This window comes from Notamacropus eugenii, chromosome 2 (assembly GCF_028372415.1).
Source record: "Notamacropus eugenii isolate mMacEug1 chromosome 2, mMacEug1.pri_v2, whole genome shotgun sequence".
NCBI classification, from domain to species: Eukaryota; Metazoa; Chordata; class Mammalia; order Diprotodontia; family Macropodidae; genus Notamacropus; species Notamacropus eugenii.
The window spans coordinates 156891345-156912870 of record NC_092873.1 but is presented as its reverse complement, the minus strand read 5'-3'; the positions used below and the strand labels follow the sequence as shown (position 1 = coordinate 156912870).

Below are 21526 nucleotides of genomic sequence, written 5' to 3'. Positions count from 1 at the left end.
TTGCATTGATCAATGTGTTTTTCCCCCTTCCAGAGCAACCACAGGCCAGTCATTGTGGAATTCTTCAGAGAGTTCCAAAATAAGGAGTTAGCATTTATGTTGCATTTTATGATTGGTAAGGCACTTTGTGTATAGGTGTACATGCATGTATGTATGCATATATGAGTATACACACACACATATATATGTACACAGACATATATGTATAAAATCTCTTTTTTATTTATGTCTATGAGGTAGGTGCTATTATCATTCCCATTTTACAGATAGGAAAATGGAGGCTGAGAAAGGTCAGATGCCTTGCCCAGAACCACACAGCTAGTTAATAAACTTCTGAGTCTGCATTCAAAGTCTGGTCTTCTTGATTCTCAGACTGGCATTCCATCCACATTTTCCCCTACCTACGTGTGAGAATTGCTGATCTATTACTGACAGTCATTAAGTCAATAAACGTTTATTAAGCACCTACTATCTGCCAGACACTGTGTTAACCATTGAGGATACAAAAAAAAAAAAAAAGACAAAAGACTCTACCTGCCCTCAAGGGTGTTATAGTCTAACAGAGAAAGATAATACAGTACAAGAAATTTAAAAATGGGGAGGAAAGAGGGAGGGACATGATTAAATCCTGAATATATGGGGAAGTTATGAGGTAGCTGCCATGAGCTCCTCCTTATCAAGGGGATCTAGGAGAAGTTATCCATCTCTACCCTACACCCTCCCCAATCAGGAGAAGGGAGTAGTCCCGGGGATACTGAGGAGGTATGGGTTCCAACACTGAAGTTATGTTGAATGAAGATGAGTTACTAAGAAATATTAGATGATAGCTTAGGCCATGGTAACTAGTTATTTGGGGGCAACTAGATGGTACAGCGGATAGAGCACCAGACCAGGGGTCAGGAAGACTTGAGTTCAAATCCAGTCTCAGACACTAGCTCTGTGACCCTAGGCAAGTCACTTAGCCTTGTTTACCTCAGTTTCCTCATCTGTAAAATGATCTGGAGAAGGAAATAGCAAATTGCGACAGCATCTTTGCCAAGAAAATCCCAAGTGGGGTCACAAAGTGTCAGACACGACTCAACAACAATAAATTAATTATTTACTTAGTAGCATATTGAAATATCTTGGGTTCTAAGTGAAATGTTTCAATTTACTAGAGCAAGAGCTGGTCATACTTTTTCTTTTGCAGATACTTAAGCTGGGCACAACATTCTAATAAACTACCTCACTTTCTTATGTTATGACTCAACTCACTGGAAGATTGTAACCAGCTTTAATCTGTTATTTGCTTAAATCCTGTCAATGCATGCTGGAAGTGTTTTGTATCTGATCATTTCTTTTGTGTGTAGGAAATAATTACTTGAACCATACCTGATGAAAAAAATTAACAAAGGATCATAGACTTAAGTGTTGGAAGGGAACTTAGAGGAGGCCTTAACCTTCTCTTGTTTCATGGACACCTTCGCCAGTCTGCCAAAGCCTATGACCTCATTTCAGAATCATGTTTTTAAATGCATGAAGTAAAATATATAGGATTACAAAGGAAACCAATTATGTTCCTATAAAGATGTATTTTCTTATCCAGGATCGGATTCTATCCATGGACTCCCTGGCTTCTAGCCATAGACCCCCAAGATTAAGAATCCCTGATCTAGTCAATCTCCTTCATTTTACATATGTGGAAACTGAGGCCCAGAGGTATTAAGTGATTTGATTAAAGTCACCCAGTTTGAAAGTAGCAGAACCAGGATGTGAGCCTAGGTCTCCTGCAACTGATAAATACTCATATTTAGATGGGCTTTACTTTCTACAAACCCCTGTTTGACACAGAATGCAAATATTACTTTTTGCATTTTACAAATGAGGAAACTAAGGCTATGACCTGTTAAATGACTCGCTTGTAACCTCATAAATAGCCAATGGTGGACCAGGGTTTTTATTTAGGGGTATTGGGGGTTTATATGAGATAATGGATATAAAGCACTTTGCAAACCTCATGGCACTGTATAAACACTCATTTATTATCAACAGCAACAGCAGCAGCCTACAGTCACCAGGCCTCCAATTTGGTGATAACTTAGCTTTCTACTGCAACTCCTACTGAGTTCAAGCAATGTTTATAGAGCAATACAGCAGCGTGCTGTAAATGTTTAACAACCAGGCTCTCCAGAAATATTTAGCAAGTAGGATCTCTAGGGGGAGAAAGTATATACACACGTACTTTTAAGTTTAGTCTGCATTATTATCCTTTCCTAAATCTAGACAATCAACAAAACAGGAAATCAAATCCTAGTTTGTAGTGATTGTTAATTTCAGAAGTGTTAATGTTCACCCTGAAAATTTAACAATCAGCCTTGGTTAGAACGTCCCTAGCACACCCCTGATTGTAACTCATTTTTTCTGCCTCCAAATCCATCTAAGTCAGTGGAATAGCCTGATCAAAACCACAGCCAGTGGCACTGCAATCCCATGTGAAGCTTCCTTGGAAACCAGAGCCCTTCTGCCATGAATATACATGCAGATCATGGGACTTTGATTGAAGACCTGTCTTCAGAAGCCACAGGCTGGATGTTTATAAATGGGGATTAAGAAAAAGAATCATTAATGATACTGATGGATTTGTTTGTGTTAGGTTTTGGGGGTTTTATTAAGCACATTCTCTGTTAAAGCAGCAGGCACTGATCCGTCTTGGAATAGACATTGACTGTGAGACTCTGGACCACTTTCAACCTGACCATGTCAGTTCCTGTATTCCACCCTGTGGTTGTGACCTATGTTGCTAGAGTAACCGAGCGGGCCCCTTATGAGTGGGATGACTTCGAAAGCTGTATCCATGGGAACAGAATGACTAGGTTTCAACTGAATGAGGCCATCAGAACCTGAAAATTATACTGTTGGGAGGAAATGATTTCATGTAGAAGTATGGGCATGGGCACAGTGTTTACATAATGTTCACACAAGCATTGAAGTCTCTAAAGAGTAGGATGATAAAATAAAAACAAAGATGGGAGAAAAAATAGTTTGGCAAAAACACTAAAGATGTCTGCAGCGGAGCTGGAATAGTATCAATTGATTCATTCAGGAAGTATTTATTTTTGTTTCTACTACAATATCAAGAGCTCGAAAGCACATCCAAGCAAATAAGACAAAGCCCCTGCTCTTAAGCAGTTTATAATAAGAAGAGTTGATTTGATAGAGCACTTTAAGATTTTCAATGGATTTGGCTTCCACTAGCTCCTTCAGTCTTTCCGACAATTCTGTGAGTGCTACAGTCTCACTTTACACATAAGGAAATTGAGGATTAGAGACACCAAGTCACCTTTATAGGATGGATCACACAGTAAGTCAGTAAGAATCAAAGGCAAAATATTCTCTCTCTCTCTCTCTCTCTCTCTCTCTCTCTCTCTCTCTCTCTCTTTTTCTCTCTCCCTCCCTCCCTCCCTCCCTTTTTCTTCCTTCATCTTCCTCTCCCTCACTCAAAGGTGAGTTTCTGAGATCTGTCCAGGTAACTCCAACTCAAACACTCTTTCCTCAACTGCTTCTGATATAATCTCTGATCATCTAGTAGGAAAGATAAGATATTAGACAAAGATAACTATAAGAGGAAATCAGTAAACAAATTGATGATATTAGAGTGATTCCCCCACCCCCAACCTCTAGTGATTTTGCTTCCTTCTTACGTAGAATAAAACACCTTGGTTTCATTAATATTCTGTCTCTAAATCATCACCATTAGAGGAGCCTAATCCAATTGGCTTGTTAGCTTTAGTTTCAGACAATGACACTTCCTGACCCAGTCCCTAGAGCCAGTCCATCTCACCCCTTCGGGTTATGGTCATTTACCCTAAGGATCATTAGCTCAGAAAGTCAGCAGAATGAAAACAGTAAGAAATAAAAAGAAAAGAAATGAAGATCATGATTAGATGGAGTGAGCTTGTGTAGTGTTATCCATGGACAATCTCAATGCTCTTGTATGGGGATTACTTAAAAACAATATGGATATAAAGACTAGCTAGAGAGCCCACCTCAGAAGCCAGAAGTACCACCTCAGAAGTATTGTGACTGAGACCCTGGCCAGGCCACTTAGCTTCAGAGTCAAGTGTAGAATCCTCCATTTGGTTTTAAACATTCTTCAAAGCCTTCCTCCTTCTTTACAGTCCAGTCTTCTCACACCTGACTCCTCTCCATGTAATCAGCAATCCAGTAATCCTCACTGCATTTGCTCACTTTAAATCTGTTTGATCGGCTGTACTCCACACCTGGAATGCTCTCCCTCCTCATCTCCACTTCCTGCCTTCCCTGACCTCCTTCAAGTCTCAGCTAAAGGTCCACTTTCTGAATTTTCCAATTCAAGAAAAAAGTTTTTTTTCATTAAATGAAACTAATTTCTTCAAAGAGTAGATATTCCTGAGGGGTGCCAATCAACTCTGACTGGTTAACAATTAATGAGAAAATGAATATCATAATGTAATTAATTGTAATTAATTTTTTTCATTAAATGAATGTTAAAATTTATTTTTCCCTGCAATTGGGGGAAAATATTTTCTTAAAAATAAGGCTTTCCCACTGTTCATAAATTTTTGGACCTTCCCTCTATTGATTATTTCCAATTTATCATGAATAGATGGATAGATAGACGGATAAGTGGATAGATGGATATCTCTTTTGTGCATAATTATTTGCATGTTTCTCCCACATTAGACTGTGAGTTCCTTAAGAGTAGTGACAGACTTTTGCCTTTCTTAGGCTTCCTTTCGTCTTATCCTTAGCTCATGCACTTACACATAAAAGGACTTAATAAATGTTTATTGATTTGGCTTGACTTAACCTCTTAGTGCACCTAGGCAAATCCCTAAGACTATAAATTGCAGAGAAGGTGCATATCTGCATTGGGAGAGAGAGTTCCCTCACCTGGAGTTCCCTATCAGTCAATATCAATATTAAAATCAATATCAACAAACATGTATTAAGCACCTACTGTGAGTCAGCACGGTGCCAAGTGCTGGAGAAACAAAGAGGTAAGGAGTTGACAATCCCAAATGAATAAAATCACAGATGATGACCAAGAAAAAAATTATAAAATGACAAACTACACTAAATGCTTGCTTCCTTTACTCAATACGATAAAATATTATAGTCCCATTGTGAGAAAATTCTTGATCATTAATCTAATTTTAAAGATGAGAAAATGACAGAGGTAATTTCCCAAAGATTGTATGAAGAAAGAGAGAAACTCTTCTACCAAAAGGAAAATCTTATCATCAGACTCTGTCTGGCTCTGTAGCTCTCTTGACTTATCTCACTCTGGCTTCCTGCTCATGGAGTCACCAAACCTACATAAGCTGGGGCTTCCTAACAAACACCTGAAGGCTCAGCCCTGCCCCAATCCCAGCGATGAGCAAAATATCCTGAGGAAGACACAAAAGTGGGTTATGTACCAGGACAGTTAAAATATTACCACTACCTCAAACTCTCTACATACTCAGCAAAAACAGCCCAGGACTCAGAACCCAAAAGCTTCAGGAGTTACAATGACCCCCAGACGTTCTATTCTGGCTCCATTATCAAGGAGAACAGTCCTTGTAGAGACCAAATCTGGCAACTCCAAGTACTACAGTACTTCACTCTTCGCTCTTGACAGAAATGATTATTTCTCTTTTGTATTAATAACTAATTATTGAATCAGAACCAAGATTTTTCCTCTTTTCTACTTCCTCATACAGAAATCAGCCAATGTGGGAAATTTTTCTCAAAGATCTACCCACACCATGATCTAATTAGATAGTAAAAGAAATTCCAAGTTTGGGCTAATGGGAGGATTCCTTCTCACCTTACTCAGGGCTGGGAAAATGTGGATTCTCCCTTTTGTCAGACAAGGTGATATGTTTATTGATAAGTCTCTTTGACCAAGACTTGGGTAATCCAAGTCATGTATCCCTGAGACCCTCATTGGAATATAGCCCAGCCCCTCATTATAATATTCATTTTCTCATTAATTGTTAACCAGTCAGAGTTGATTGGCGCCCCTCAAGAATACCTATTCTTTGAGGGACATATAAACTGTGAGCCCACCATCATGAGGGATTTTTTGCATTTGAGAGGGCCACTGACTTCTTTTTATTAATAAACATTCTAGCCTTATTAATAAAAATGATTTAATTACACAGAAATTATGTCTCTTGAATTTTTTAAACATCACATTCCTCTCTCAAAAGACACAGCTAACGAAGACATAGAAAAGAAAATTCTCTACACATTAGTTCTTCGTGTTGTCAAATGGTTCAACAGCAGATATTGATCAACCTGCCAGTTGCCAGATTTGGTCTCTTTATCAGTAAAAATGACATTAAAGAAAATGTATTACTATTGCACCCTAAGGACAATAATAGACCTTTGCATCTGATGACTAGTAGCAAGAACCTTTCGTATGTGTAAACTCCCCCTCTTAGAATAGACACTTGAGAGTAGAGTAGAGACTTGAAAGTAGAGACTATTTTTTTTTTAATCTCTAGTGCTTGGCACCATGCTTTGTATATAATAAATGGTTAATATATGCTTTTTCATTCCTTTCATTCAGTTTATGCCTGTTGATTGAGCATATAAACATAAATCATGTATTTATATATGATTATATATTATATACATAATATATATTTATATAAATCATATAAGAAGATTACAACCATAAGATCACAGATTTAGAGATTTAGAGAGGAAAGGGGACTAAGAAACCATTCAGTCCAACCCCCTCATTTTACACATGAGGAAACTGTGGCACAGAGAAATTAAGTCACTTTCCCAGAGTCATAGAAGTAGTAAATGCCTGATAGGGGCTTTGATCAGTTTAATCTGTTCCAATCTATGACTCTATGCACCATTCCATGTTGCCATCATCATTGATACCTTCCCTAAGTCTAGTAGGACCTTCCTGAATGTAGAACACAGACTTCTCAACTTCTAGGACAGAGTGAGAGAGTCACAGAGAGATAGAAAGATAGGACAGACAGAATAAGGCATCTGTTACTCAGCTCATCTCAAAGTCAGAGTAGATCCAGGGTGGTAAGTGATGAAGGCCTAAAGCTCTTCTGGGTCATCAGAAGGAAAGGACAGAAAATTCAGAGTGGAACTGTCTGTCTCCTAGTCCCTCATAAGCATGCACATAAGAGAGTGACAGGAAACAAGGCCAAGGACCAGAGTCCACTACTTCTGGTCAGACTAGGTCATGGGTTCAGTCGTATTAACTTTTCAACTCCACCCAGGAGGATGTCAATATCTATCTACACTGGAAGCTCTGCCAGAAAGAAACCATAACTTTGGAAGTGAGGGGACTCTGATTCCCATTAAACGAACAGGGAAATTCTTGAACGGAGAGGCAGTTAATGTCACATTAACCTGATGTTCAAATGACCTGAGTTCAAATCCAGCCTTAGACATTTGTTATGGAACCCTAGGCAAGTCATTTAACTTCTCTTTGTCTCAGTTGCATCTATGAAATGGGGATAATAATAGCACCTTTCTCTCCATGTTGTTGTGAGGATAAAATGGTGTATTATTTGTAAAGCCTTTTACTTCATTACCATCATTATTATCTACTCAGTGTCTGCAGTAATGAAATCAAGAATGCACTACCCTGCGCCCAAGAGGGGAAGTTGTCTTCTCGATCTGTGACCCATTTGGGAATCATCTCCATTGTTTGGATCTAGATGGTAGAGAGGTAGGCTCTTCCACAGCCTTCATCCCTATGTAAATACTCAGAAAGTATCAATTATTAACTATGACCTTGTAAGGGATAGTGGAATTCAGGTACAGTTATAAAATATCAGTTAGTAACTGTGACATTACTAAGGTAAGTGGAGAGTCATGGATACCCCTTTCCCATTGGTGGGTTAATGATGCCCATCATCATGCCCATCATGTTACCAAGCATTGGAGGAACTGGGGACACTTAGTAACAGGTGAAGATTCCAGGCAAAGCCCAGGAGTTAGTAATGGAGAGAAGCTGCACAACCATGTGCCCAGTAAAATAATAGCTCACAACTATGTAAAGCGCCATTAATAGAACACCATTGAGGGAAGACTATATATGCCTGCCAGAGACCATACACCACATAAGACCAACAGGGAACAGTATGATGACATCACCAGAAGATATTAGCAATGACAATTACGTGGGTTGCCCTTCCACATGCATCCTTTTGCCACATGATCCTATACATATGTTCCTCTATATATGTTTCTTAGCCATAGCCTTTCTTTCCATTGTGGGTATGGGCATTTGTGGGAGCATGTGGTAGGTTTAGGTGAGAAAATCTTCTATTGCCACATTTCTTAATAATTTATTTCAATAATAAATGTCTTTGCTTTGAACTAGTTGTGTTCTCTAGCTGATTAATAAAAACAAACCCATTGGTGGAGGCCCACACTCTATGTTTTTTTTTAAATTGATATGGACCCCACAAAATACCTTAAGGTCCTAGAGAGTAGGAATTATTTCCTTCTTATTATTTGTATCCCCAATGCCCAAGACCATTTTTAGTACTTAATAAATTGATTGTTGACCAAGTATTGGGAATAGGTTTTCCAGGCCCCCCAAATATGAGAAGGGAACTCAGTGCTCCAGAGTTATGAGGAAAGCTCCTTGAAAATGGTGAGCTATGTTGGAGGAGATCTGGAAATATTGAGACTGTGATGTACAATTGGTGGAATTGTGAACTTGTCCAGGCATTCCGGAAAGCAATTTGGAGCTATGACCAAAGGTCTATAAAACTGTGTATCCTCTTTGACCAAGGAATACAATTACCGGGTCTAAATCCCAAAGAAAACAAAGAAAATTGAAAAGTATCTATAGGTACAAAAATATTTATATCACTTCTTTTTGTGTTGGCAAAGAAATAGAAATTGCGGAGATGATCATCAATCGGGCAATGGCTGAACAAGTTGCAGCATATGATTGGGATGAAATACTATTGTACTATAAGAAATGACAAGCAGAGTGCTTTCAGAAAAACCTGGAAGATTTCTATAAATTGATGTAAAGCGAAATGATCAGAACCAAGAGGACATTAACATTAACAGAATTATTGTAATAAGATCAACTCTGTTCAATACAATGATCCAAGACACTTTCATAGGACTTATGATGGAGCCAGAATGCAGAGTGATGCTTTTTTTTCACTTCTTTATTTTTCTTGTTTTTCTTTCTTGAAACATGGCTTACATGGAAATATGATTTGCATGACTTCACATGCATTTTGCTTGATATCACATTTCTTGTCTTATCAATTGGTGGAGGAGATTTGGGATGTGAGGGACAAAATTCAAAACTCATTTTTTAAAATGAAGATTGAAATCAACAAATGTTCATTTTTAAAGAAAAAAATGATGAGCTATTATTATAATTCCTGCTTTATTACCTGATCAAGTCCTTTACTGATGCTCTAATTTAGTACTTTAGTAATTAAATACTAAATAGTAATTGTTTCTCTTTTACCCAGGAACCCTGAGGGTCTTCTCTCAGTTTGATTTTTTTTTTTTTTGGATTAAAGGGGCCATCCTTTGAGCAACAACTTAAAGAAGTCTATTCACTGAATGGCTGTATCTCACTCAAAGGGAGAATGTGATAAGACCTTAGCCTGAAAGGGCCAGGGTCTCCCATTGCATCCTGAGCCATCTCCAGATGAATATCAGGCCACTGGACCCAGATGGTTCAGGAGAAGAATGTGAGATTGGTGACCTTGTACAGCCTTCCCTCACTCAAATCAAAGTCAACTGCAAGTCATGTCACCATCTTGACTTCACAATGCTCTTTGAGAATGAAGGACAAACACAACAACGAGCTCTAATATCCTTGGGGACTAAATTTTCTTCCAGCTCTTGAGCCTCAGCCTTTCCATCATTAGGTTCCTGATACCTGAATTGCCTGGACTTTCATTGATTACTTCTGTTGGGATGGACATACTAGATCTTGGACCGAGTTTGGACCCTTGGCTAATAGCATCACAAAAGAACTAAGCAAGTAGGAACCTTTTAGGTCCTTTTGGTCCAAACTTCATTTTTACAGATAAATAACATGAGGTCCACACTGAGGAACTAATTCACTTATGGTCACAGAGTTAACAAGTAGAAGAGGAAGAAGTTGTAATCAGGTCTTCCATTTCTAAGTCCAGGGATTTTCCTGGTATTTATTTCACATCCATCCTTTCCCTTTGTGATAAATTATTTTTTCTTATATTTAATAACTAATTATCAAATCAGGATCAAGGTTTTTCCCCTTTTCTACTTTCTTATCCAGAAACCAACCATTGTGGGAAATCATAGGCAGAGATTTACAAAAGCCAACATCTAAAATAAGACGGTAAAAGAAATTCTAAGTTCAGGCTAATGGGTACAGTCCTGCTCATTGGGTTTGCTTAGACAGGTCTAGAAAAATGTGGATTCTCCCTTTTGTCAGATAGATGATAGGGATATTGATAAGTCAAGATTTGGGTGATCCAAGTCATGTACTGCAAAGACCCTCATTTTAATAGTCACCCCCCCCAATATAGCATTCATTCTCTTGTTGACCAATCAGAATTGGCTGACATCCCTCAGAAATACCTAGTGTTCAAGGGGCATATAAACTGTGAGCCCACTTGACCATCCTTTTATTAAGATGCCAGAATTATTAATAGAATAATTAAAGTGCCCAGAAACTATATCTCTCAGAATTTTTTAATTGTGATACTTTGCAGCCTGTTACTTTCCTGGATTCAAACCTAACTTCAGATACATGTGGTTGCACTCATCATCCATGGCTGGCCTTACTCCCATGTCTGGGCCCTGGTTTATGGGTTTACCTGGATTTACAAGTTCTGACCTAACCCATCCCACTCTGGTTCTATTCATGGGCATTCAAAATGCCCATGTAGGACATAGCCCACGGGGCAAACTGACACCCTGGATGGGCTAGATGGGGTGAAAAGCATTGCCTCTAGTCCAGCCTTGTAAGAACACATGTAGGAGGTAGACAGGATGATAGGAAACCTCAGCAGGCAACGCTCTTACCTCTGAGTTGCCTCAAATCCAAAGCATAGAAACAGACAAAAGATGCTGCTTCTTTTATAGGATTCCTAAAAGCAGTAATGTGAACCAGGTACAACCAAATCCCTCCCCACTGAAATCTTTCTCACAGTTTCAATTAAGAAAACCATGCTCTGCTTGTCTTCCCTATCTCCACCTGATCTCATTTCCCATTATTCTCAGAGGTAGTCTTTGTTGTAGCCAAGAAATCTGTTTCCTGGCTTCCCTTGTTTTCTTCCACTTTCTTAAGTTTTGTTGTATGGGCTGCCATCCTCTTTTGGAAAGCATGGACCTCTCCTAGCCAATCTATACATTTTCAGAAAGACCACAACAATTCTATTACACCCAATAAGAAATATATCTCAGAAAGATGCTGCAAATGGATCATGCACTAAGACCAGATAAAAGCAGGTTAAGTTATTTTGTCTATTTATAATTAGCTATTATATACATATTATATTATAATATATTATATACATATACAGCCATATATACATTACATATATGTAGTTAACAAATTAACTATAAAAGACATATAAAGAGAGATGCTATCTGCATCCAGAGAAAGAACTAATAAACACAAGTATTTATGGAATGATTTTACATGTGTGAACCTATTCGTGTCTAATGGTAGCCATCTTTAGAATGGGGGGAGGGAAGAAAAAAGAAAAAAAGAAATTTGCATGATAATTTTGTTGTGTATTTGAAAGGAGTAGCAAATTATGCATGGTAGAATGCAATTTCATGTGCAATCATCTGTTATTATACTATGTTATGAAATGCTTGTTTTATTCCACAAATTAAAAACAAAATAAATTTTAAAATAAAAGCAGACTGAGATTACCTTTGGGAAATTGCCCAGTTCTTTTTACTCCCTAAGTTTCTCCCTGAAACAAAGTCTCATCTCGTTATCATCTATATTCTTCTGGTAAAGAATTGGACTCAAATCCCATCTCTGACACTGGATAATAATAATGGCTAGCATTGTAAAGTGCTTTAATTTTTGCAAAGCATTTACATCATTTTATTGTCACAACAACCCTGAGAGGCAGGTACTATTATTATCCCCATGTAGCAAATGAGGAAACTGAGGTAGATAGAGTTTAAGTGATTTCTCAAAGAGTCACTCAGCCAGTAAGTGTTTGAGGCTAGATTTGAACTCAGGTTTTCCTGACTTTGGATCCAGCTCTCCAACCACTGAATTGCTGCTTCCACAGATGGCCACATACAGGCTATGGGACCCTGGGAAAGTCTTTAAACATCTCAATGTCACCAAAACTAAAGTTGCAGATGAGGTTCCAGTATGCACTGACAGAGGAAGTTAATTGTAGACAACTTCCTATACCAATGAAATCATAGGTCCAGTAAAAAAATTAAAAATTTAAAAACTCTTCTATGGCAACAGTCATGGCAACTAGGAGACACAGTAAATAGAGCACTGGACCTGAAGTCAGAAACACTGATCTTCCTGAGTTCAAATCTGGTCTCACTTACTACCAGTGTGACCCCATGCAAGTCACTTAGCCCTGCTTGCCTCAGTTCCCTCATCTGTAAAATGAACTAGAGAAGGAAATGGTAAACCACTCCAGTATCATTGACAGGAAAACCTCAATTGGGGTCATGAAGAGTCGGACACGACTCAAAATGACCGAATAACAACAGTTCTATTGCAACGATGGACTATACTATAGCATTAGCAACTGCCTAATGGTCATTTCAAACTCGATGTTCTCTGAGCATCTCAAACTCAATATACTCCAAACAGAAATCATTTTCCTTTGCCCCAAATCCACTCCTCTCTCAAATATTCATTTATCTGTTAAAGAATCAGAATTCTTCCACTCACTGAGGTTGTTTGGTGAACTTTGGTGTTCTCATTGATTCCTCCCTTGAATTTATCCCACTTATCCAACAGATTGCTAAGTCATGTTGTTTCTGCCTCTACAACATCTTTTACATAGATCTTCTGTTGACTCACACCCAATTTGGTGTGAGAGTAAAAAAATTACTTTTTGCCCAGTTTGCACTCTCATAATCTCTAGGTTAGATTTTTGTAATGGCTTCTTTTTTGATCTTCCTGCCTCAAGTTTCTCCCTGCTCCAATTAGATATCTATCCACACTGCCATCAAAGTAATCTTCCTAAAGACCTAAAGACCATGCCACTTTCCTATTATGTCTGTATTCATCCTTTGTTTTCAAAGAAGAAATGACATTGGAGAAATGATGACATGACTTCCACTTAATTTTATTTGAGTGAGGGAGGGCTATGCAAGGTCACCAGCCTCACTTTCTCCTTCTGAGCCATCTGGGTCAGGAAAGAAGGAAGAAGAGAAGGAAGGAAGGAAGGAAGGAAGGAAGGAAGGAAGGAAGGAAGGAAGGAAGGAAGGAAGGAAGGAAGGAGGGAGGGAGGGAGGGAAGGGAAGGGAAGGGAGGGAGGGAGGGAGGGAGGAAGGAAGGAAAGCCCTCAAGGAATTTATATTCTAAAGAGAATACAACATGAATTTCTGTGTCTGTCTGTCTGTCTCTCTCATTCTCTCTCTCTCTATTTATGTAGCTATCCATCATCTATAAAATAAATACAAACCAGACGCAAGATAACCTTTGAGGGGAAGCTGCTAGTAAGTGAAGGAATCAGGAAAGGCTCTGTGCAGAAGATGGTGCTTGAGTGGAGGCTTAAAACAAATCAGAATTTAGAAAGGCCAAGGTCCCCTACTGCATCCTAGACCATTGACAGTCATCTCGACCTTTGTCTTGCCACTGGACTCCAATGACTTTAAGAAGAGAGTGACCTTGATGACTTTGCACAGCTCTGCCTCATTCAAATCCAATTGACATCCTAGTCAAGACATGACTCTCATGATGTCATTGATCCTCTTCAAGAACAAAGGACAAATAACACCATAAAACAAACCAGAGATGAAGAGGTGAGGTGGGCTCACATTTCAGAGAGTGAGACAATTAGTGCAAAGGTACAGAGGTTGGAAATGGAGTATTGAGCAGGAGAAATAGAAAGTCAGTTTGGCTGAACTCTATAGTATATGGGGATGGTTGGGGGAGGGGTGTAATATGTAATAAAACTGGAAAGGTAAGATGGGGGCTGTGTTGTATTGGGTTTTAAATGTCAAACAGAAGATTTTATGTTTGATCCTAGAGGTAATAGGGAGTCACTAAGGTTTACTGAATAGGAGGATGAATATCAATCTGGTCACTGGATCCAGATGGCCGAGAAGGAGAAAGTGAGGCTGGTGACCTGCACAGCTCTCCCTCACTCAGAACAAAGTCAAGTGCAAGTCATGTCATCATTTGTCTGATGTCATGGTCTTCTTCGAAAACGAAGGATGAACACAGACTGTGAGTAAACCAAGCTGCTTGAGTGGGCATTGTCTCCCTTCTTTCTCCCTCTCCCCTTCCTTCCTTCCTTCCTTCCTTCCTTCCTTCCTTCCTTCCTTCCTTCCTTCCTTCCTTCCTTCCTTCCTTCCTTCCTTCCTTCCTCCCTTCCTTCCTTCCCTCTTTCCTTCCTTCCTTCCTTCCTCACCAGAGCTTACCACAATGGTTGACACTGAAGATTTTAAAATTAAACATTTGCTAATTGATTGATTGAAAATCAAGGAATAGCCCAAGTGCTCCATTGTTATCTATACAATGCCAAAATAATGCAAGGCATTTCCTCTAACATGTTGAGTGGATTTACAGGAAAGTATGGACAAGAGTGAGATCCTTAAGGCCAGAGGCTTTCATTTCTGTCTTTGTATCCCTAGTATTTTGGCACAAAGTAATGCTTCATAAATGCTTGTTGATAAATGGACTGATTCATCAGATTGCAATCTGTATCACTGGAGAAAGTACCTTGTCATCTTTGAGATCACAGAGCTGTCAAAACATCAAAGTATGGAGAGTACTCCAAAAAACCCAAACCAGGGTCCTCTAAGTACATCATGGCAGTACCAGTAGCCAGGGGAAATGACACAATATAAAACAGCTTAAATCAGATTTACCTTTGGAATGGACATCTTGGATCACTGTTCCTGAACCATATTCTTGCGTGGGATGACCAAATACAAATAAATCTCAGTATCAATGAATTGCAGGTGAAACAAAATTGGTAACAGACACCAGAGTGTTCTGAAGTCAAGCACTAATGGTGGGGCAGGGGGAGCACCAGGGGAACATGATTGAGATGTCAGTCTTTGGGCTTCCAAACTTTGTTCTCTCACCACCACCACCACCCCCATTGGTAGAAACACTATGATTAAAGCTTCCCATTGTTACTGATGGTAATTATGAGACAGATCAGACTTAGAAGGGCATCAGTTTCACTTGCCTCCACCGTGTCATGGAACTTTATTATGTAATAACAAAAACATTAACATTCTCATAAAATGTTTCCCCCACAGCATGCCTTCTAGGGCTCTTGTGCAGTCAAGTTTTAAATGGCCCTAATGACAGGGCTACAAACCTTTCCCATTACGGAATGACTTGAGGCTCGTTTTTCAGTTTAGAAAATATGAGACTAGATTTTTCTTGGCTCAGTTTCCTTTCTTCCCCAAATAGCACACTCTCCTTTTGACAGCTCTTTGGTACCAGAAAAAGAGCCTCCTTAGATGAAAAGAGCATATAGTTACTAGCTGAATTTTTACCTAAGCTTGGGGAGCCAACACTAACCTATTATCTGAGAGAGAGAGAGAGAGAGAGAGAGAGAGAGAGAGAGAGAGAGAGAGAAACTGTTAATTCCTTGTGGATCTGTAATACACAAAGAAGAGGCAAAGGGAGAAAGAAGGGAAAGAGAGGAGAAAAATGAAAATGGCACAAAATGGAACAGTGGAGAGATGTAATGCAGAGGTCCAACTAGGGTGATGTGACTGGAACTTTGTCCTAGGGGACCAACACTTGGAGAGCATTGACATTATTTTTACTATTTCAGAACAGTAGAAACAATTGAGCTTGGTACTTAATGAATGAGAATTATTAGGTAAAATAAAAAGCTACCATATTGAATATTTTGGGCTTCTGCATCCCAGGTAAACTTCTCCCCAGTCCAGCCTCATTTTTCTCTCCTTTCTTTTGATGACAATCTCCCTAGCAGTGCCCTTGTGGTACCCTAGGAGCTCTAGTATTGGCCAGTGTCCACCATAAGGTAGTATCCTAGAGTTTCTTCCCTACATGAGGCCATTCCTCCAAGAATGTCTTCTCCAACAATTTAATTTCTGACAAAAAGGTTAATTTGGGGTTATATTTTCTCTGAGGGCATTTTGTGGTTTGTCCTAGACCACGAAGTTGCTAATGAGTCAATATGTATTAAGTCCTTACTATATACTAGACCAGACATCTAGGTGGTGCAGTAGATAGAGGGATAGGTCTGGAGTCAGGAAGACTCATATCCTTACTAGCTGTGTGACACTGGGCAAATTACTTAGCTCTGTTTGCCTCAGTTTCCTCATCTGCAAATGAACTGGAGAAGAAACCACCCCAGTATGTTTGCCAAGAAAACCCTAAATGGGGTCATGGAGAGCTGGCCACAACCAAAATGGACAGAACTGAACTGATATGCTAGATACAGTGCTAGATAAGACTCCTGCATGATATCTGATTAAAAAGTAAGGAATTAACCATCAAAAATCCGTAAGACTCAGATTACTTTACCTAAGGTCTCATGTTGAAAGGAAAGACCAAAGTGACCCTCAGGACTAGTTAGTTATTTGATGGGAAACCCTTCCATAAAGAATATAGTCTTGTGTCTTTTTGAGAACATTATTCTTTGTGGAACTACTGGAGCAGCAAGTTTAATACCTTAGTTGAATGCTGTGGTAGAGGCTGATACATCTACAACTTGCACAAAAATAGTTTGGTTTTTTTTTCTAGCCCAGTTCAGCACAGCAGAGCTCAGGGGACTTCATTATTAAATGAACTGAATGTCCTCTTTGAATCAACCGGTCATGAACTTCCTTCAACCTTATTTATTTAAATGACCTTGTTTATTTTTTTCCTTCATAAACTCAGCTCTCCACGATCATTCAAGAAATAACCATCAATTGACTCGATCAATAGGGCTGCAGTGCTGAACAGGACCTTTCAGAAAGAGACAGATTCATTCTAATGTATCATATTCTTGGTTAGGTGATGAACTGTCAATTTCTATTACAGTAACAATGGTTATAAGTGATAATTCCAGCTGGCAATATTGACTGTATTTACTACTGGGCTATGCATCCAGCAGGCATTAACAAATGACTAATCTACATCGTTTTATTATAGTAAAGCAAAAGTTGTCATATTTGAGAATTATGAATGGGATTTGGTATTTCTCAAGAAAAATGCCAAGAAGCCCAGTAACTTCTAGGCAGTGGTTCTACAAACAAATCACTCATTCAATCAAAAGGCATTTATTAAGTATCAGGAGAACAGCCAGGTGGCACAGTGGATAGAGCACTGGGCCTGAAATCAGGAATACTCATCTTCATGAATTCAAATCCAGTCTCAGATATTTACTAGCTGTGTGACCCTGGGCAAATCATTTACCAATGTTTACCTCAGTTTCTTCATCTGTCAAATGAGAAGTAAATGGCAAACATTCCAGTATCTTTGCCAAAAAAAACTCAAAAATAGTGTCATGAAGAGTTGAACATGACTGAAACGTGCCAGACACTGTAGTAGTCACTGGGGATACAAAGACAAGTTCCTGACTTCAAGGAGCTTATATTTTACAGGGGGAGACAAAGTGGATGCCATATATTCATATGAAACACATGAGACATATAGAATCCACATTTTAGAGCTAGAATGGACTTAGTTAATAAAAATTAATTAAAAATTAAAAGTTAATAAAAAAGTTAATAAAAAATTAATTAAAAATTAAAAGTTAATAAAAAAATAATAAAAATAAAAATATTTTCACTGGACATTTTTGAACCAAAATAAAGAAACCCTGTCTCTCAGTGGAGGCAGTAAACTCTACAACTCAGAACTCAGGAGTTAACTTTAAATGTTCCAACATTGGTAATACCCATTACATTACAGGGAATCTACAGGATCATCATCAGTCCATTCTTCCTCCTCCAGATTAGAGTTCTTTGAGACCTACTCATCCTCTTCATAACCTTTCCTCTTGACATTTATGTTAAACGCTGGTTCAGCACTGTGACACTTCTGTCTCTAGTTTCTGTTTTAGGGTAGCACCTTCCTCAGGCCTTGATGGTTTATACTTCTTTACTAAGGTTTTTGTGCATTTCATTGTATCTAATAACTGTGACAAATAGGTGGGATTCTCTTTTAGCATGACTTTCTGGTAATAACTTTCCACATTAATTCCAGCCCTGGAGGTGCTGGATAAAATGGTCAATCAATCTGTGAAAGTATACATAAAAGGTAAGCATCTGTCAAAGCAATTCTATTTAAAAAGTCTTCAGCTGTTTTCCTTAAAACAAGTGGGTTCTCTAGTACTGGATAATGAGTCTTCAAATCAATGAGAAAACTCTCAAATGAATGGTAGGGATTGTGGACAATAAGGTGGAAATTAAGCAGCTGAGTAAGTTCATATTCCAAAATTTGTTCAAGTGCCTTTTCCTGTCCTAAAGGACTCTCCCAAAGATTTCCAACAAACTGTTCACTGGATACATGAAATTCATCTACTTTGCATGCCAAAAATGCACAAGTAGATATTGTTATCTGAGGGTCCACCACCGAGTTAGGAGGTAAAAATGTTTGAAGTACATGCATGAGACTTTGGCATTTTAGGCTTAAATGTGGAACAGAAGTCTAATAGTCTTTTCTCATATTTGCAGATTATTGGTTCTTTATGAAGGTCAAGAAAGACTGGGTCATTTACCAGAACCTTCCAGGTCCCACTACTTTGTACTGGAACCTGAGTTTGGCATTTGTTCCCCAGTTTGAGAATATCCAGTGCTGCTTCTGCCTGTGATTGTGTTATATCCTGGGTAGCAGAAGTGGGTGAGGAGGTCAGGAGGGTCAGGCAGAAGTCCCCCATGTACTTCTGGCCTGCCCCTGCACAAAAAGTTTGCATTCTAATGGGGATAATGACATGACTTGCACTTGACTTTGTTTTGAGTGAGGGAGGGCTGTGCAGGTCACCAGCCTCACTTCTCCTCCAGAGCCATCTGAATCCAGTGACCAGATATTCATCAGGATGACTGGAGAGGACTCAGGATGAGATAGTTGGGTTAAGTGACTTGCCCAAGGTCACACAGCTAGTGAGTGTCAAGTGTCTGAGGTGAGATTTGAACTCAGTTCCTCCTGACTCCCGCACTGGTTCTTTATCCACTGCACCACCTAACTGCCCAGTGGGGAGAATAAAATACATCAAAGGAAACTGAAAGCTGAGAGGACCAAACTTACCTTGTGCATGAGGACAATGGAGAAAGTCTAGCGTGCAACCTGCAGGGGAATGAGTCGGGACTGGCCAGGGTGCCTTCTTCAGACCATCCCATCAGGGAGAGAGGCCTCAAGGGCAGAGGGTGCTGGGAATGTGTGGATTCAGATGGAGAACTGGAGAATGGTAAAGGAGTCCAGCGTACATCCTGGAGAAGAATGCCCACATCTGAACCTTTTCCTCTATGTTTATTTTTTAATCAGTTTTCCAGGAAACTAACTAACTTTAGAAGAAAAAAAAATCACCTTTTCTAATAAAGTATTTGTGCACTTTTTACTTCTCTTGGTCCTCTTTGACCTTACTGATTCCTCTCCCCTTATTTTCTATGTTAAAGGATAAGATTCAGGCTCAGGGTCATAACTAGGCTAGAAACAAATGAGATTTTGTCTTATGGTTGCCAACGTTTGGTTGTGGGTGAAGGGGAGGGCTCCATTTTTTCCTGTAGTAACTCCTCTTCCCATGTGTGCCTCATGGTCCTCCACTAACCTGATGCATTGTAAGGCAAATGAATCACCCTTCCATTCCCTCCCTTCCCCTCCCCTCCCCAAACCATCTCTCCTTTCCCTTTTCCTCTCCTCCCCTCACCACCAATTACAGCTGAAGTAGCATCTGGGGAGAGGCAGACACTATTTTCATGCTCTAGGAAAGAGTTCTTTCAGCCTGGAGTCCATGGGTTTTTTATTGTACTATGTTATGAAAATGCTTGTTTTAGTCCATCAGTTAAAAACACAGTAAATTTTTTAAAAGTCAATCTTACATATGATTGCATGACAAGGTCAGGAAAAAATTATTTTGATAACTATATTTCAATATGTGTGGCTTCCTTTGTAACCCTATTTAAAAAAAAAACAGGTATTGAAATATATCATTCTGACAGTGGGAGACATAAACTTTTTTAGACTATCAAAGAAGTCCATGACACAAAAACGGGTAAGAACACTGTTCTAAAGGAATTCAAGAGAGGGCAAGTCCGAAGGAAAGGACCATCCTCCCCAGGGTTCCATCACTCAACCTCTTGAGGACAAGAGCTAGACTAGGAAGCTCTCTCCCAGTGTGAATAAACCCCTGCTCTGACCCTTGCTTGTGTCCTCCCCACCCACCACCACCCTCCACCCTCCAAATATTTGCCCCAGGTGAAAATGTCTCTAGTTAAACATCTATTGCTATTTCTTTACCATACCACTAAATTAAATTGCTTTGCATTTCAGAATTTTTCTCATTTATCTTGCAGAGCTGAAGGTACATTCCTATTTTGTGGATTATTTAATTGACATATTGTATGTGAATGTGGAAAAAGCCTGTCTCACAATTCAATAGCCAGTCCAGCTGCTGTTTGCCTGCATGGCCTTTTAGAATAAAGTCATTGCTGTTTTACATAGATTATAGGAGTTGGTGAAGTGAGATTAAAAGTTTGCTGACCACAATCTCTCTTAATCACTTTTATGTTTGAGGAAATGGATCCCTGGGTTTACCTTAGGAGGGGCATGAGAAATCCCAATATTAACGCATAAGCTTTTATTAAACACTTACTCTATCCCAGGTCAGAATGCTAAAATGGGTCTCTGGTCATAAGTTAGGTGACAGTTGAACTCAGAGATCCAAAAGAGAGCAAAGTAGTTTGGTTAAAGTCAATAAGAATCAGAGGAATTTAGAAAAATAGATGTTAATAGAGGAATTCTAAGAGGTCAAAAGGCAGATCTGATCTCAGTAGGCTTTGACGCTTCCTGGTGTATCCTGGGGAAAAATAGAACTTCATTCCAATTGGCTTGAAAGGACCCAGGCTAAAAAGATTATTTGAAAAAAAAGCCTTGTAGTGATTGCCTCAAAATGCCAAGCTAGCTTCTTTTCTGTTATTATAGTTTGACAAAGCATAGCACTTCCAGGAGAAGGAAAATTGAATTGCAGGTGGTTCTAGAGATAACACCTCACTTTAAGATTGTAAAAAAGGCTAACAAAGAAAATGGAAAGAAGCTTCTTTTCTGTGATTATTTTTTAAAATTCACTGTTTATGGATTTCTTTTGTTTCTACCTCACCCACATGCCCAATGTATTTCTTCCCCTCCTTCTCTTAGAGAGTCGTCTTA

At 39.1% G+C, this 21526-nt stretch overlaps 1 pseudogene; it reads right to left on the bottom strand.

The window, feature by feature from the left end:
• Window positions 1-9091: 9091 nt before the first annotated feature.
• Window positions 9092-19040, bottom strand: LOC140522866 (cyclin-H pseudogene; annotated as a pseudogene).
• Between the last annotated feature and the right edge of the window lie 2486 nt (window positions 19041-21526).